The 17,418-nt window shown below is 54.9% G+C and overlaps 1 long non-coding RNA gene across 1 annotated transcript in view; it reads right to left on the bottom strand.

Annotated features, from left to right (window-relative positions):
* LOC122550823 (uncharacterized) overlaps positions 1 to 17,418 on the bottom strand; it is a 146,273-nt gene that overhangs the window by 41,885 nt on the left and 86,970 nt on the right. The window lies entirely within an intron of this gene.

Genomic DNA, 17,418 nt, shown 5'->3' with positions numbered 1-17,418 from the left:
TGCTCACACAACTCCACTCTCTCACATTCAGACAGTGCTCACACAACCCCACTCTCTTATTGTCAGACAGTGCTCACACAACCACCACCCTCTCACTGTCAGACAGCGCTCACACAACCACCACCCTCTCACTGTTAGACAGTGCTCACACAACCCCACTCTCTCTCTGTCAGACAGGGCTCACACATCCCCACTCTCTTTCTGTCAGACAGGGTTCACACAACAACCACCCTCTCGCTTTCAGGCAGGGCTCACACAACCCCCGCCCTCTCACTGTCAGGCAGGGCTCACACAATCCCCACCCTCACACTGTTAGAGAGTGCTCGCACAACCACCACCCTCTCCCTGTCAGACAGTGCTCACACAACCACCGCCAACTTACTCTCAGAGAGTGCTCACACAACACCCACCCTCTCACTGTCAGACAGTGCTCACACAACCCCCATCCTCTGACTGTTAGACAGTGCTCACACAAACCCCACCATCTCACTGTTAGACAGTGCTCAGACAACCCCACCATCTCACTGTTAGACAGTGCTCAGACAACCCCCATCCTCTCACTGTCAGACAGGGCTCACACAACCCCCATCCTCTCCCTGTCAGACAGGGCTCCCACAACCCCAACCCTCTCACTGTCAAACAGGGCTCACACAACTCCCACCCTCTCCCTGTCAGACAGGGCTCACACAACCCCCACCCTCTCCCTGTCAGACAGTGCTCAGACAACACCCACCCTCTCCCTGTCAGACAGTGCTCAGACAACCCCCACCCTCTCACTGACAGACAGTGCTCGCACAACCACCACCATCACACTGTCAGACAGTGCTCACACAACCACCGCCATCTTACTCTCAGTCAGTGCTCACAACTCCACTCTCTCACTGTCAGACAGTGCTCACACAACCACCACCCTCTCACTGTCAGACAGCGCTCACACAACCACCACCCTCTCACTGTCAGACAGTGCTCACACAACCACCACCCTCTCACTGTCAGACAGTGCTCACACAACCCCACCCTCTCACTGTCAGACAGTGCTCAGACAAGCCCACTCTCTCACTTTCAGATACTGCTCACACAACCCCACCCTCACACTGTCAGACAGTACTCGCACAACCACCACCCTCACAATGTCAGACAGTGCTCACAACCACCGCCATCTTACTCTCAGACAGTGCTCCCACAACTCCACTCTCTCACTGTCAGACAGTGTTCACACAACTCCACTGTCTCACAGACAGTGCTCACACAATCCCCACCCTCTCACTGTTAGTCAGTGCTCACACAAACCCCACCCTCTCACTGTCAGACAGTGCTCACACAACTCACACCCTCTCACTGTCAGACAATGCTCACACAACCGCACCCTCTCACGGTCAGACATTGCTCACACAACCACCACCCTCTCACTGTCAGACAATGCTCACACAACACCCCCCTCTGACTGTTCGACAGTGCTCACACAACTACCACCCTCACACTGTCAGCCAGTGCTCACACAACCACCACCCTCTCCCTGTCAGACAGTGCTCGCACAACCACCACCCTCTCACTGTCAGACAGTGCTCACACAACGCCCACCCTCTCACTGTTAGACAGTGCTCACACAACTCCCACCCTCTCACTGTCAGACAGTGCTCACACAACGCCCTCCCTCTCACTGTTAGACAGTGCTCACACAACTCCCACCCTCTCACTGTCAGACAAGGCTCGCACAACCACCGCCATCTTACTCTCAGAGAGTGCTCACACAACGCCCACCCTCTCACTGTCAGACAGTGCTCACACAACTACCACCCTCACACTGTCAGCCAGTGCTCACACAAACACCACCCTCTCACTGTCAGACAGTGCTCACACAACCACCGCCTTCTTACTCTCAGAGAGTGCTCACACAACTCCGCCCTCTCACTGTCAGACAGTGCTCACACAACACCCCCCCTCTGACTGTTCGACAGTGCTCACACAACTACCACCCTCACACTGTCAGCCAGTGCTCACACAAACACCACCCTCTCACTGTCAGACAGTGCTCACACAACCACCGCCTTCTTACTCTCAGAGAGTGCTCACACAACTCCGCCCTCTCACTGTCAGACAGTGCTCACACAACCCCACTCTCTCACTGTCAGACAGTGCTCAGACAACCCTCACCCTCTCACTGTCAGACCGTGCTCGCACAACCACCACCCTCACACTGTCAGACAATGCTCACACAACCACCGCCATCTTACTCTCAGACAGTGCTCACACAACCCCACCCTCTCCCTGTCAGACAGGGCTCACACAACCCCCACCCTCTCACTGTCAGACAGTGCTCACACAACCCTCACCCTCCCTCTCTCAGACAGTGCTCAAACAACCCCACTCTCTCACTGTCAGACAGTGCTCACATAAACACTACCCTCTTACTGTCAGACAGTGCCCAGACAACCCCACTCTCTAACTTTCAGATAGTGCTCAAACAACCCCACCCTCACACTGTTAGACAGTGCTCACACAACCCCACTCTCTCACTGTAAGTGTTCACACAAACACCACTCTCTCACTGTCAGACAGTACTCGCACAACCACCACCCTCCCACTGTCAGACAGTGCTCACACAACAACCGCCATCTTACTTTCAGACAGTGCTCACACAACTCCACTCTCTCACTGTCAGACAGTGCTCAAACTACTCCACTCTCTCACTGTCAGACAGTCCTCACACAACGCCCACCCTCTCACTGTCAGACAGTGCTCACACAACCCCACCCTCTCCCTGTCAGACAGTGCTCACACAACCACCGCCACCTTACTCTCAGACAGTGCTCACACAACCCCACCCTCTCCCTGTCAGACAGTGCTCACACAACCACCGCCACCTTACTCTCAGACAGTGCTCAGACAACACCCACCCTCTCACTGTCAGACAGTGCTCAGACAACACCCACCCTCTCCCTGTCAGACAGTGCTCACACAACCCCCACCCTCTCACTGTCAGACAGCGCTCACACAACCACCACCCTCTCACTGTCAGACAGTGCTCAGACAAGACCACTCTCTCACTTTCAGAAAGTGCTCACACAACCATCACCCTCTTCCTGTTAGACAGTGCTCACACAACCCCACTCTCTCACTGTCAGTGTTCACACAACCACCACCCTCTCACTGTCAGACAGTACTCGCACAACCACCACCCTCACAATGTCAGACAGTGCTCACAACCACCGCCATCTTACTCTCAGACAGTGCTCACACAATTCCACTCTCTCACTGTCAGACAGTGCTCATACAAACTCCACCCTCTCACTGTCAGACAGGGCACACACAACTCCACTGTCTCACAATCAGACGTGCTCACACAACCCCCACCCTCTCACTGTTAGACAGTGCTCACACAAAACCCACCCTCTCACTGTTAGACAGTGCTCACACAAACCCCACCCTCTCACTGTCAGACAGGGCACACAGAACCCCCACCCTCTCATTGTCAGACAGGGCTCATACAAACCCCACCCTCTCCCTGTCAGACAGTGGTCACACAACCGCACCCTCTCACGGTCAGACATTGCTCACACAACCACCACCCTATCACTGTCAGACAGTGCTCACACAACACCCCCCTCTGACTGTTCGACAGTGCTCACACAACTACCACCCTCACACTGTCAGCCAGTGCTCACACAACCACCACCCTCTCACTGTCAGACAGTGCTCACACAACCCCCACCCTCTCACTGTCAGACAGTGCTCACACAACCCTCACCCTCTCTCTCTCAGACAGTGCTCACACAAACCCACTCTCTCCCTGTCAGACAGTGCTCACACAAACACCACCCTCTCACTGTTAGACAGTGCTCACACAACTCCCACGCACTCCCTGTCAGACAGTGCTCATACAACCCCCACCCTCTCACTGTCAGACAGTGCTCACACAACGCCCACCCTCTCACTGTTAGGCAGTGCTCACACAACTGCCACCCTCTCCCTGTCAGACAAGGCTCACACAACGCCCACCCTCTCCCTGTCAGACAGTGCTCAGACAACACCCACCCTCTCCATGTCAGACAGTGCTCAGACAACCACCACCCTCTCACTGTCAGACAGTGCTCGCACAACCACCGCCATCTTACTCTCAGACAGTGGCTCACACAACTCCACTCTCTCACTGTCAGACAGTGCTCACACAACCCCACTCTCTCACTGTCAGTCAGTGCTCACAGTAACACCACCCTCTCACTGTCAGACAGTGCTCACACAACCACCACCCTCACACTGTCAGACAGTGCTCACACAACGCCATTCTCTCTCTGTCAGACAGGGCTCACACAACCCCACTCTCTCTCTGTCAGACAGGGCTCACACAACTACCACCCTCTCCCTGTCAGACAGTGCTCACACAACCCTCACCCTCTCTCTCTCAGACAGTGTTCACACAACCCCACTCTCTCCCTGTCAGACAGTGCTCACACAAACACCACCCTCTCACTGTCAGAAAGTGCTCAGACAACCCCACTCTCTCACTTTCAGATAGTGCTCACACAACCACCGCCATCTTACTCTCAGACAGTGCTCACACAACCACCGCCATCTTACTCTCAGACAGTGTTCCCACAACTCCACTCTCTCACTGTCAGACAGTGCTCACACAACCCCACTCTCTCACTGTCAGACAGTGCTCACACAACCCCACTCACTCACTGTTAGACAGTGCTCACACAACTACCACCCTCATACTGTCAGACAGTGCTCACACAACCACCACCCTCACCCTGTGAGACAGTGTTCGCACAACTACTATCCCCACACTGTCAGACAGTGCTCACACAACCACCACCCTCTCACTGTCAGACAGTACTCGCACAACCACCGCCATTTTACTCTCAGACAGTGTTCCCACAACTCCACTCACTCACTGTTAGACAGTGCTCACACAACTACCACCCTCACACTGTCAGACAGTGCTCACACAATCACCACCCTCACCCTGTCAGACAGTGCTCGCACAACTACCATCCCCATACTGTCAGACAGTGCTCACACAACCCCACTCTCTCACTGTCAGACAGTGCTCACACAACCACACTCTCACACAGTCAGACAGTGCTCACACAACCCCCAGCCTCTCACTGTTACACAGTGCTCACACAAACCCCACGCTGTCACTGTTAGACAGTGCTCAGACAACCCCCACCCTCTCACTGTCAGACAGGGCCCACACAAACCCCACCCTCTCCCTGTCAGACAGGGCTCACACAACTCCCACCCTCTCCCTGTCAGACAGGGCTCACACAACCCCCACCCTCTCCCTGTCAGACAGTGCTCAGACTTCCCCCACCCTCTCACTGTCAGACAGTGCTCGCACAACCACCGCCATCTTCCTCTCAGAGAGTGCTCACCCAACTCCACTCTCTCACTGTCAGACAGTGCTCACACAACCCCAGTCTCTCACTGTCAGACAGTGCTCACACAACCACCACCCTCTCACTGTCAGACAGTGCTCACACAACACCCCCCCCTCACTGTTAGACAGTGCTCACACAACTACCACCTTCACAGTGTCAGACAGTGCTCACACAACCAACACCCTCACACTTTCAGACAGCGTTCACACAACCACCGCCATCTTACTCTCAGAGAGTGCTCACACAACTCCACTGTCTCACTGTCAGACAGTGCTCACACAACCCCACCTCACACTGTCAGAGAGTGCACACACAACCTCACTCTCTCACTGTCAGACAGTGCTCCCATAATCCACGGCCCTCTCACTGTCAGACAGTTCTCACACAACCCCCACCCGCGCACTGCCAGACAGTGCTCACTCAATCACCACCTTCTCACTGTCAGACAGTGCTCACACAACTACCACCCTCACACTGTCAGACAGTGCTCGCATAACTACCACCCTCATACTGTTAGACAGTGCTCACACAACCCCACTCTTTCACTGCCAGACAGTTCTCACCCCACCATCCTCTCACTGTCAGACAGTGCTCACACAACCACTGCAATCTCACTGTCAGACAGTGCTCACACAATCCCCACACTCTCACTGTCAGACAGTGCTCACACAAACCCGCAATCTCACTGTCAGACAGTGCTCACACAATCTCCACCCTCTCACTGTCAGACAGTGCTGACACAATCTCTACCCTCTCACTGTCAGACAGTGCTCGCACAACCACCGCCATCTTACTCTCAGACAGTGCTCCCACAACTCCACTCACTCACTGTTAGACAGTGCTCACACAACTACCACCCTCACACTGTCAGACAGTGCTCACACAACTACCACCCTCACACTGTCAGACAGTGCTCGCACAACTACCATCCCCATACTGTCAGACAGTGCTCACACAACCCCACTCTCTCACTGTCAGACAGTTCTCACCCCACCATCCTCTCACTGTCAGACAGTGCTCACACAACCACCGCAATCTCACTGTCAGACAGTGCTCACACAATCCCCACCCTCTCACTGTCAGACAGTGCTCACACAAACACCACCCACTCACTGTCAGACAGTGCTCAGACAACCCCACTCTCTCACTTTCAGATAGTGCTCACACAATCCCCACCCTCACACTGTTAGACAGTGCTCACACAACCACCACCCTCTCCCTGTCAGACAGTACTCGCACAACCACCGCCATCTTACTCTCAGACAGTGCTCACAGAACCACCGCCATCTTACTCTCAGACAGTGTTCCCACAACTCCACTCACTCACTGTTAGACAGTGCTCACACAACTACCACCCTCACACTGTCAGACAGTGCTCACACAATCACCACCCTCACCCTGTCAGACAGTGCTCGCACAACTACCATCCCCATACTGTCAGACAGTGCTCACACAACCCCACTCTCTCACTGTCAGACAGTGCTCACACAACCACACTCTCACACAGTCAGACAGTGCTCACACAACCCCCAGCCTCTCACTGTTACACAGTGCTCACACAAACCCCACCCTCTCACTGTTAGACAGTGCTCAGACAACCCCCACCCTCTCACTGTCAGACTGGGCTCACACAACCCCCACCCTCTCCCTGTCAGACAGTGCTCAGACTTCCCCCACCCTCTCACTGTCAGACAGTGCTCGCACAACCACCGCCATCTTCCTCGCAGAGAGTGCTCACCCAACTCCACTCTCTCACTGTCAGACAGTGCTCACACAACCCCAGTCTCTCACTGTCAGACAGTGCTCACACAACCACCACCCTCTCACTGTCAGACAGTGCTCACACAACACCCCCCCCTCACTGTTAGACAGTGCTCACACAACTACCACCTTCACAGTGTCAGACAGTGCTCACACAACCAACACCCTCACACTTTCAGACAGCGTTCACACAACCACCGCCATCTTACTCTCAGAGAGTGCTCACACAAACCCCCACCCTCTCCCTGTCAGACAGGGCTCACACAACTCCCACCCTCTCCCTGTCAGACAGTGCTCAGACTTCCCCCACCCTCTCACTGTTAGACAGTGCTCGCACAACCACCGCCATCTTCCTCTCAGAGAGTGCTCACCCAACTCCACTTTCTCACTGTCAGACAGTGCTCACACAACCGCACCCTCTCACTGTCAGACAGTGCTCACACAACACCCCCCCCTCACTGTTAGACAGTGCTCACACAACCACCACCCTCACACTTTCAGACAGCGCTCACACAACCACTGCCATCTTACTCTCAGAGAGTGCTGACACAACACCAGTGTCTCACTGTCAGACAGTGCTCACCCAACCCCACCTCACACTGTCAGAGAGTGCTCACACAACCTCACTCTCTCACTGTCAGACAGTGCTCCCATAATCCACAGTCCTCTCACTGTCAGACAGTTCTCACACAACCCCCACCCGCGCACTGCCAGACAGTGCTCACTCAATCACCACCTTCTCACTGTCAGACAGTGCTCACACAACTACCACCCTCACACTGTCAGAATGTGCTCACATAACCCCACCCTCTCACTGGCAGACAGTGCTCACACAACCCCCACCCTCTCACTGTCAAACTGTGCTCACACAAACCCTACCTCTCACTGTTAGACAGTGCTCACACAACGCCCACCCTCTCCCTGTCAGACAGGGCTCACACAACCCCCACCCTCTCACTATCAGACAGGGCTCACACAACTCCCACCCTCTCACTGTCAGACAGGGTTCGCACAACCCACACCCACTCCCTGTCAGACAGTGCTCACACAACCCCCACCCTCTCACTGTCAAACTGTGCTCACACAAACCCTACCTCTCACTGTTAGACAGTGCTCACACAACGCCCACCCTCTCCCTGTCAGACAGGGCTCACACAACCCCCACCCTCTCACTATCAGACAGGGCTCACACAACTCCCACCCTCTCACTGTCAGACAGGGTTCGCACAACCCACACCCACTCCCTGTCAGACAATGCTCAGACAACCCCCACCCTCTCCCTGTCAGACATTGCTCAGACAAACACCACCCTTTCCCTGTCAGACAGTGCTCGCACAACCACCACCCTCACACTGTCAGACAGTGCTCACACAACCACCGCCATCTTACTCTCAGACAGTGCTCACACAACTCCACTCTCTCTCTGTCAGACAGGGCTCACACAACCTCCACCCTCTCACTGTCAGACAGGGCTCAAACAAATCCCACCCTCTCCCTGTCAGACATTGCTCACATTATCCCCACCCTCTCATTGTTTGACAGTGCTCACAAAACCCCCACACTCTCACTGTCAGACAGTGGTCACACAACCCCCACCATCTCACTGTCAGTCAGTGCTCACACAACCCCCACCCTCTCCCTGTCAGACAGTACTCACACAACCGCCACTCTCTCACTGTCAGAGAGTGCTCAAACAACCCCACTGTCTCACTGTCAAGTAGTGCTCCACGACCCCACCCTCTCACTGTCAGACAGTGCTCACACAACCCCACTCTCTCTCTGTCAGACAGTGCTCACACAAACCCCACCTCACACTGTCAGAGAGTGCTCACACAACCTCACTCTCTCACTGTCAGACTTCGCTCACACAACTCCCACCCACTCACTGTCAGACAGTGATCACACTATCACCACCCTCTCACTGTCAGACAATGCTCACATAATCCACGGCCCTCTCACTGTCAGACAGTTCTCACACAACACCTACCTGCGCACTGCCAGACAGTGCTCACTCAATCACCACCTTCTCACTGTCAGACAGTGCTCACACAACTACCACCCTCACACTGTCAGACAGTGCTCACATAACTACCACCCTCATACTGTCAGACAGTGCTCACACAACCCCACTCTTTCACTGCCAGACAGTGCTCACCCCACCACCCTCTCACTGTCAGACAGTGCTCACACAACCCCCGCAATCTCACTGTCAGACAGTGCTGACACAACCCCAACCTCTCACTTTCAGACCGTACTCACACAATCCCCACCCTCTCCCTGTCAGACAGGGCTCATACAATCCCCACCCGCTCACTATCAGACAGTGCTCACACAACCCGCACCCGCGCACTGTCAGACAGTGCTCACTCAATCACCACCCTCTCACTGTCAGACAGTGCTCACACAACCCCACCCACTCACTATCAGACAGTGCTCACACAAGCCCACCTTCTCATGGTCAGACAGGCTCACACAACCCCCATCCTCTCCCTGTCAGACAGGGCTCACACAAGTCCCACCGGCTCCCTGTCAGACAGGGCTCACACAACTCCCACCCTCTTCTTGTCAGACAGTGCTCAGACAAACCCACTCTCTCACTGTCAGACAGTGCTCACACAACACCCCCCCTCTCACTATCAGACAGTGCTCACACAACCACCACCCTCTCCCTGTCAGACAGTGCTCGCACAACCACCACCCTCACACTGTCAGACAGTGCTCACACAACCACAGCCATCTTACTCTCAGAGAGTGATCACACAATTCCACTCTCTCACTGTCAGACAGTGCTCACACAACCCCACTCTCTCACTGTCGGACAGTGCTCGCACAACCACCACCCTCACACTGTCAGACAGTGCTCACACAACCACCGCCATCTTACTCTCAGAGAGTGATCACACATCTCCACTCTCTCACTGTCAGACTGTGCTCACACAATCCCCACCCTCACACTGTCAGACTGTGCTCACACAATCCCCACCCTCTCACTGTTAGACAGTGCTCAGACAACACCCACCCACTCCCTGTCAGACAGGGCTCACACAACCCCCACCCTCTCACTGTCAGACAGGGCTCACACAATGCCCACCCACTCCCTGTCAGACAGGGCTCACACAACTCCCACCCTCTCACTGTCAGACAGGGCTCACACAACCCACACCCTCTCCCTGTCAGACAATGCTCAGACAACCGCCACCCTCTCACTGTCTGACAGTGCTCACACAACTCCACCCTCTCACTGTCTGATAGTGCTTACACAACCAGCACCCTCACACTGTCAGACTGTGCTCACAGAACCCCACTCTCTCACTGTCAGACAGTGCTCACACAATCCCACTCTCTGACTGTCAGGTACTGCTCCACAACCCCACCCTCTCACTGTCAGACAGTGATCACATAATCCCCACCCTTTTCCTGTCAGACAGTGCTCACACAACCCGCACCCTCTCACTGTCAGACAGTGCTCACACAATCCCACTCTCTGACTGTCAGGTACTGCTCCACAACCCCACCCTCTCACTGTCAGACAGTGATCACATAATCCCCACCCTTTTCCTGTCAGACAGTGCTCACACAACCCGCACCCTCTCACTGTCAGACAGTTCTCACACAACCCCAACCCGCGCACTGCCAGACAGTGCTCACTCAATCACCACCTTCTCACTGTCAGACAGTGCTCACACAACTACCACCCTCACACAGTCAGAATGTGCTCACATAACCCCCACCCTCTCACTGGCAGACAGTGCTCACACAAACCCTACCTCTCACTGTTAGACAGTGCTCAGACAACGCCCACCCTCTCCCTGTCAGACAGGGCTCACACAACCCCCACCCTCTCACTATCAGACAGGGCTCACACAACACCCACCCTCTCCCTGTCAGACAGTGCTCAGACAAGCCCCACCCTCTCCCTGTCAGACAGTGCTCGCACAACCACCACCCTCACACTGTCAGACAGTGCTCACACAACCACCGCCATCTTACTCTCAGACAGTGCTCACACAACTCCACTCTCTCTCTGTCAGACAGGGCTCACACAACCTCCACCCTCTCACTGTCAGACAGGGCTCAAACAAACCCCGCCCTCTCCCTGTCAGACATTGCTCACATTATCCCCACCCTCTCACTGTCAGACAGTGGTCACACAACCCCCACCCTCTCATTGTTAGACAGTGCTCACACAACCCCCACACTCTCACTGTCAGACAGTGGTCACACAACCCCCACCATCTCACTGTCAGTCAGTGCTCACACAACCCCCACCCTCTCCCTGTCAGACAGTGCTCACACAACCGCCACTCTCTCACTGTCAGAGAGTGCTCACACAACCCCACTGTCTCACTGTCAAGTAGTGCTCCACGACCCCACCCTCTCACTGTCAGACTGTGCTCACTCAATCACCACCCTCTCACTGTCAGACAGTGCTCACACAACCCCACCCTCTCACTGTCAGACTGTGCTCACTCAATCACCACCCTCTCACTATCAGACAGTGCTGACACAACCCCACTGTCTCACTGTCAGACAGTGCTCACACAACCCCACTCTCTCTCTGTCAGACAGTGCTCACACAAACCCACCCTCTCACTGTCAGACAGTGCTCACACAAACCCCACCTCACACTGTCAGAGAGTGATCACACAATCTCACTCTCTCACTGTCAGACTTCGCTCACACAACTCCCACCCACTCACTGTCAGACAGTGATCACACTATCACCACCCTCTCACTGTCAGACAGTGCTCACATAATCCACGGCCCTCTCACTGTCAGACAGTTCTCACACAACCCCCACCCGCGCACTGCCAGACAGTGCTCACTCAATCACCACCTTCTCACTGTCAGACAGTGCTCACACAACTACCACCCTCACACTGTCAGACAGTGCTCACATAACTACCACCCTCATACTGTTAGACAGTGCTCACACAACCCCCGCAATCTCACTGTCAGACAGTGCTGACACAACCCCCACCCTCTCACTGTCAGACAGGGCTCACACAATGCCCACCCACTCCCTGTCAGACAGGGCTCACACAACCCGCACCCTCTCACTGTCAGACAGTGCTCACACAATCCCACTCTCTGACTGTCAGGTACTGCTCCACAACCCCACCCTCTCCCTGTCAGACAATGCTCAGACAACCGCCACCCTCTCACTGTCTGACAGTGCTCACACAACTCCACCCTCTCACTGTCTGATAGTGCTTACACAACCAGCACCCTCACACTGTCAGACTGTGCTCACAGAACCCCACTCTCTCACTGTCAGACAGTGCTCACACAATCCCACTCTCTGACTGTCAGGTACTGCTCCACAACCCCACCCTCTCACTGTCAGACAGTGATCACATAATCCCCACCCTTTTCCTGTCAGACAGTGCTCACACAACCCGCACCCTCTCACTGTCAGACAGTGCTCACACAATCCCACTCTCTGACTGTCAGGTACTGCTCCACAACCCCACCCTCTCACTGTCAGACAGTGATCACATAATCCCCACCCTTTTCCTGTCAGACAGTGCTCACACAACCCGCACCCTCTCACTGTCAGACAGTTCTCACACAACCCCAACCCGCGCACTGCCAGACAGTGCTCACTCAATCACCACCTTCTCACTGTCAGACAGTGCTCACACAACTACCACCCTCACACAGTCAGAATGTGCTCACATAACCCCCACCCTCTCACTGGCAGACAGTGCTCACACAAACCCTACCTCTCACTGTTAGACAGTGCTCAGACAACGCCCACCCTCTCCCTGTCAGACAGGGCTCACACAACCCCCACCCTCTCACTATCAGACAGGGCTCACACAACACCCACCCTCTCCCTGTCAGACAGTGCTCAGACAAGCCCCACCCTCTCCCTGTCAGACAGTGCTCGCACAACCACCACCCTCACACTGTCAGACAGTGCTCACACAACCACCGCCATCTTACTCTCAGACAGTGCTCACACAACTCCACTCTCTCTCTGTCAGACAGGGCTCACACAACCTCCACCCTCTCACTGTCAGACAGGGCTCAAACAAACCCCGCCCTCTCCCTGTCAGACATTGCTCACATTATCCCCACCCTCTCACTGTCAGACAGTGGTCACACAACCCCCACCCTCTCATTGTTAGACAGTGCTCACACAACCCCCACACTCTCACTGTCAGACAGTGGTCACACAACCCCCACCATCTCACTGTCAGTCAGTGCTCACACAACCCCCACCCTCTCCCTGTCAGACAGTGCTCACACAACCGCCACTCTCTCACTGTCAGAGAGTGCTCACACAACCCCACTGTCTCACTGTCAAGTAGTGCTCCACGACCCCACCCTCTCACTGTCAGACTGTGCTCACTCAATCACCACCCTCTCACTGTCAGACAGTGCTCACACAACCCCACCCTCTCACTGTCAGACTGTGCTCACTCAATCACCACCCTCTCACTATCAGACAGTGCTGACACAACCCCACTGTCTCACTGTCAGACAGTGCTCACACAACCCCACTCTCTCTCTGTCAGACAGTGCTCACACAAACCCACCCTCTCACTGTCAGACAGTGCTCACACAAACCCCACCTCACACTGTCAGAGAGTGATCACACAATCTCACTCTCTCACTGTCAGACTTCGCTCACACAACTCCCACCCACTCACTGTCAGACAGTGATCACACTATCACCACCCTCTCACTGTCAGACAGTGCTCACATAATCCACGGCCCTCTCACTGTCAGACAGTTCTCACACAACCCCCACCCGCGCACTGCCAGACAGTGCTCACTCAATCACCACCTTCTCACTGTCAGACAGTGCTCACACAACTACCACCCTCACACTGTCAGACAGTGCTCACATAACTACCACCCTCATACTGTTAGACAGTGCTCACACAACCCCCGCAATCTCACTGTCAGACAGTGCTGACACAACCCCCACCCTCTCACTGTCAGACAGGGCTCACACAATGCCCACCCACTCCCTGTCAGACAGGGCTCACACAACTCCCACCCTCTCACTGTCAGACAGGGCTCACACAACCCACACCCTCTCCCTGTCAGACAATGCTCAGACAACCGCCACCCTCTCACTGTCTGACAGTGCTCACACAACTCCACCCTCTCACTGTCTGATAGTGCTTACACAACCAGCACCCTCACACTGTCAGACTGTGCTCACAGAACCCCACTCTCTCACTGTCAGACAGTGCTCACACAATCCCACTCTCTGACTGTCAGGTACTGCTCCACAACCCCACCCTCTCACTGTCAGACAGTGATCACATAATCCCCACCCTTTTCCTGTCAGACAGTGCTCACACAACCCGCACCCTCTCACTGTCAGACAGTGCTCACACAATCCCACTCTCTGACTGTCAGGTACTGCTCCACAACCCCACCCTCTCACTGTCAGACAGTGATCACATAATCCCCACCCTTTTCCTGTCAGACAGTGCTCACACAACCCGCACCCTCTCACTGTCAGACAGTTCTCACACAACCCCAACCCGCGCACTGCCAGACAGTGCTCACTCAATCACCACCTTCTCACTGTCAGACAGTGCTCACACAACTACCACCCTCACACAGTCAGAATGTGCTCACATAACCCCCACCCTCTCACTGGCAGACAGTGCTCACACAAACCCTACCTCTCACTGTTAGACAGTGCTCAGACAACGCCCACCCTCTCCCTGTCAGACAGGGCTCACACAACCCCCACCCTCTCACTATCAGACAGGGCTCACACAACACCCACCCTCTCCCTGTCAGACAGTGCTCAGACAAGCCCCACCCTCTCCCTGTCAGACAGTGCTCGCACAACCACCACCCTCACACTGTCAGACAGTGCTCACACAACCACCGCCATCTTACTCTCAGACAGTGCTCACACAACTCCACTCTCTCTCTGTCAGACAGGGCTCACACAACCTCCACCCTCTCACTGTCAGACAGGGCTCAAACAAACCCCGCCCTCTCCCTGTCAGACATTGCTCACATTATCCCCACCCTCTCACTGTCAGACAGTGGTCACACAACCCCCACCCTCTCATTGTTAGACAGTGCTCACACAACCCCCACACTCTCACTGTCAGACAGTGGTCACACAACCCCCACCATCTCACTGTCAGTCAGTGCTCACACAACCCCCACCCTCTCCCTGTCAGACAGTGCTCACACAACCGCCACTCTCTCACTGTCAGAGAGTGCTCACACAACCCCACTGTCTCACTGTCAAGTAGTGCTCCACGACCCCACCCTCTCACTGTCAGACTGTGCTCACTCAATCACCACCCTCTCACTGTCAGACAGTGCTCACACAACCCCACCCTCTCACTGTCAGACTGTGCTCACTCAATCACCACCCTCTCACTATCAGACAGTGCTGACACAACCCCACTGTCTCACTGTCAGACAGTGCTCACACAACCCCACTCTCTCTCTGTCAGACAGTGCTCACACAAACCCACCCTCTCACTGTCAGACAGTGCTCACACAAACCCCACCTCACACTGTCAGAGAGTGATCACACAATCTCACTCTCTCACTGTCAGACTTCGCTCACACAACTCCCACCCACTCACTGTCAGACAGTGATCACACTATCACCACCCTCTCACTGTCAGACAGTGCTCACATAATCCACGGCCCTCTCACTGTCAGACAGTTCTCACACAACCCCCACCCGCGCACTGCCAGACAGTGCTCACTCAATCACCACCTTCTCACTGTCAGACAGTGCTCACACAACTACCACCCTCACACTGTCAGACAGTGCTCACATAACTACCACCCTCATACTGTTAGACAGTGCTCACACAACCCCCGCAATCTCACTGTCAGACAGTGCTGACACAACCCCCACCCTCTCACTGTCAGACAGGGCTCACACAATGCCCACCCACTCCCTGTCAGACAGGGCTCACACAACTCCCACCCTCTCACTGTCAGACAGGGCTCACACAACCCACACCCTCTCCCTGTCAGACAATGCTCAGACAACCGCCACCCTCTCACTGTCTGACAGTGCTCACACAACTCCACCCTCTCACTGTCTGATAGTGCTTACACAACCAGCACCCTCACACTGTCAGACTGTGCTCACAGAACCCCACTCTCTCACTGTCAGACAGTGCTCACACAATCCCACTCTCTGACTGTCAGGTACTGCTCCACAACCCCACCCTCTCACTGTCAGACAGTGATCACATAATCCCCACCCTTTTCCTGTCAGACAGTGCTCACACAACCCGCACCCTCTCACTGTCAGACAGTGCTCACACAATCCCACTCTCTGACTGTCAGGTACTGCTCCACAACCCCACCCTCTCACTGTCAGACAGTGATCACATAATCCCCACCCTTTTCCTGTCAGACAGTGCTCACACAACCCGCACCCTCTCACTGTCAGACAGTTCTCACACAACCCCAACCCGCGCACTGCCAGACAGTGCTCACTCAATCACCACCTTCTCACTGTCAGACAGTGCTCACACAACTACCACCCTCACACAGTCAGAATGTGCTCACATAACCCCCACCCTCTCACTGGCAGACAGTGCTCACACAAACCCTACCTCTCACTGTTAGACAGTGCTCAGACAACGCCCACCCTCTCCCTGTCAGACAGGGCTCACACAACCCCCACCCTCTCACTATCAGACAGGGCTCACACAACACCCACCCTCTCCCTGTCAGACAGTGCTCAGACAAGCCCCACCCTCTCCCTGTCAGACAGTGCTCGCACAACCACCACCCTCACACTGTCAGACAGTGCTCACACAACCACCGCCATCTTACTCTCAGACAGTGCTCACACAACTCCACTCTCTCTCTGTCAGACAGGGCTCACACAACCTCCACCCTCTCACTGTCAGACAGGGCTCAAACAAACCCCGCCCTCTCCCTGTCAGACATTGCTCACATTATCCCCACCCTCTCACTGTCAGACAGTGGTCACACAACCCCCACCCTCTCATTGTTAGACAGTGCTCACACAACCCCCACACTCTCACTGTCAGACAGTGGTCACACAACCCCCACCATCTCACTGTCAGTCAGTGCTCACACAACCCCCACCCTCTCCCTGTCAGACAGTGCTCACACAACCGCCACTCTCTCACTGTCAGAGAGTGCTCACACAACCCCACTGTCTCACTGTCAAGTAGTGCTCCACGACCCCACCCTCTCACTGTCAGACTGTGCTCACTCAATCACCACCCTCTCACTGTCAGACAGTGCTCACACAACCCCACCCTCTCACTGTCAG

Source organism: Chiloscyllium plagiosum, unplaced genomic scaffold (assembly GCF_037043375.1).
Source record: "Chiloscyllium plagiosum isolate Xiang-an unplaced genomic scaffold, Cpla_swu_hap1 HiC_scaffold_6, whole genome shotgun sequence".
In the NCBI taxonomy this organism is placed as follows: Eukaryota; Metazoa; Chordata; class Chondrichthyes; order Orectolobiformes; family Hemiscylliidae; genus Chiloscyllium; species Chiloscyllium plagiosum.
This window is presented reverse-complemented; position numbering and strand designations above follow the sequence as displayed.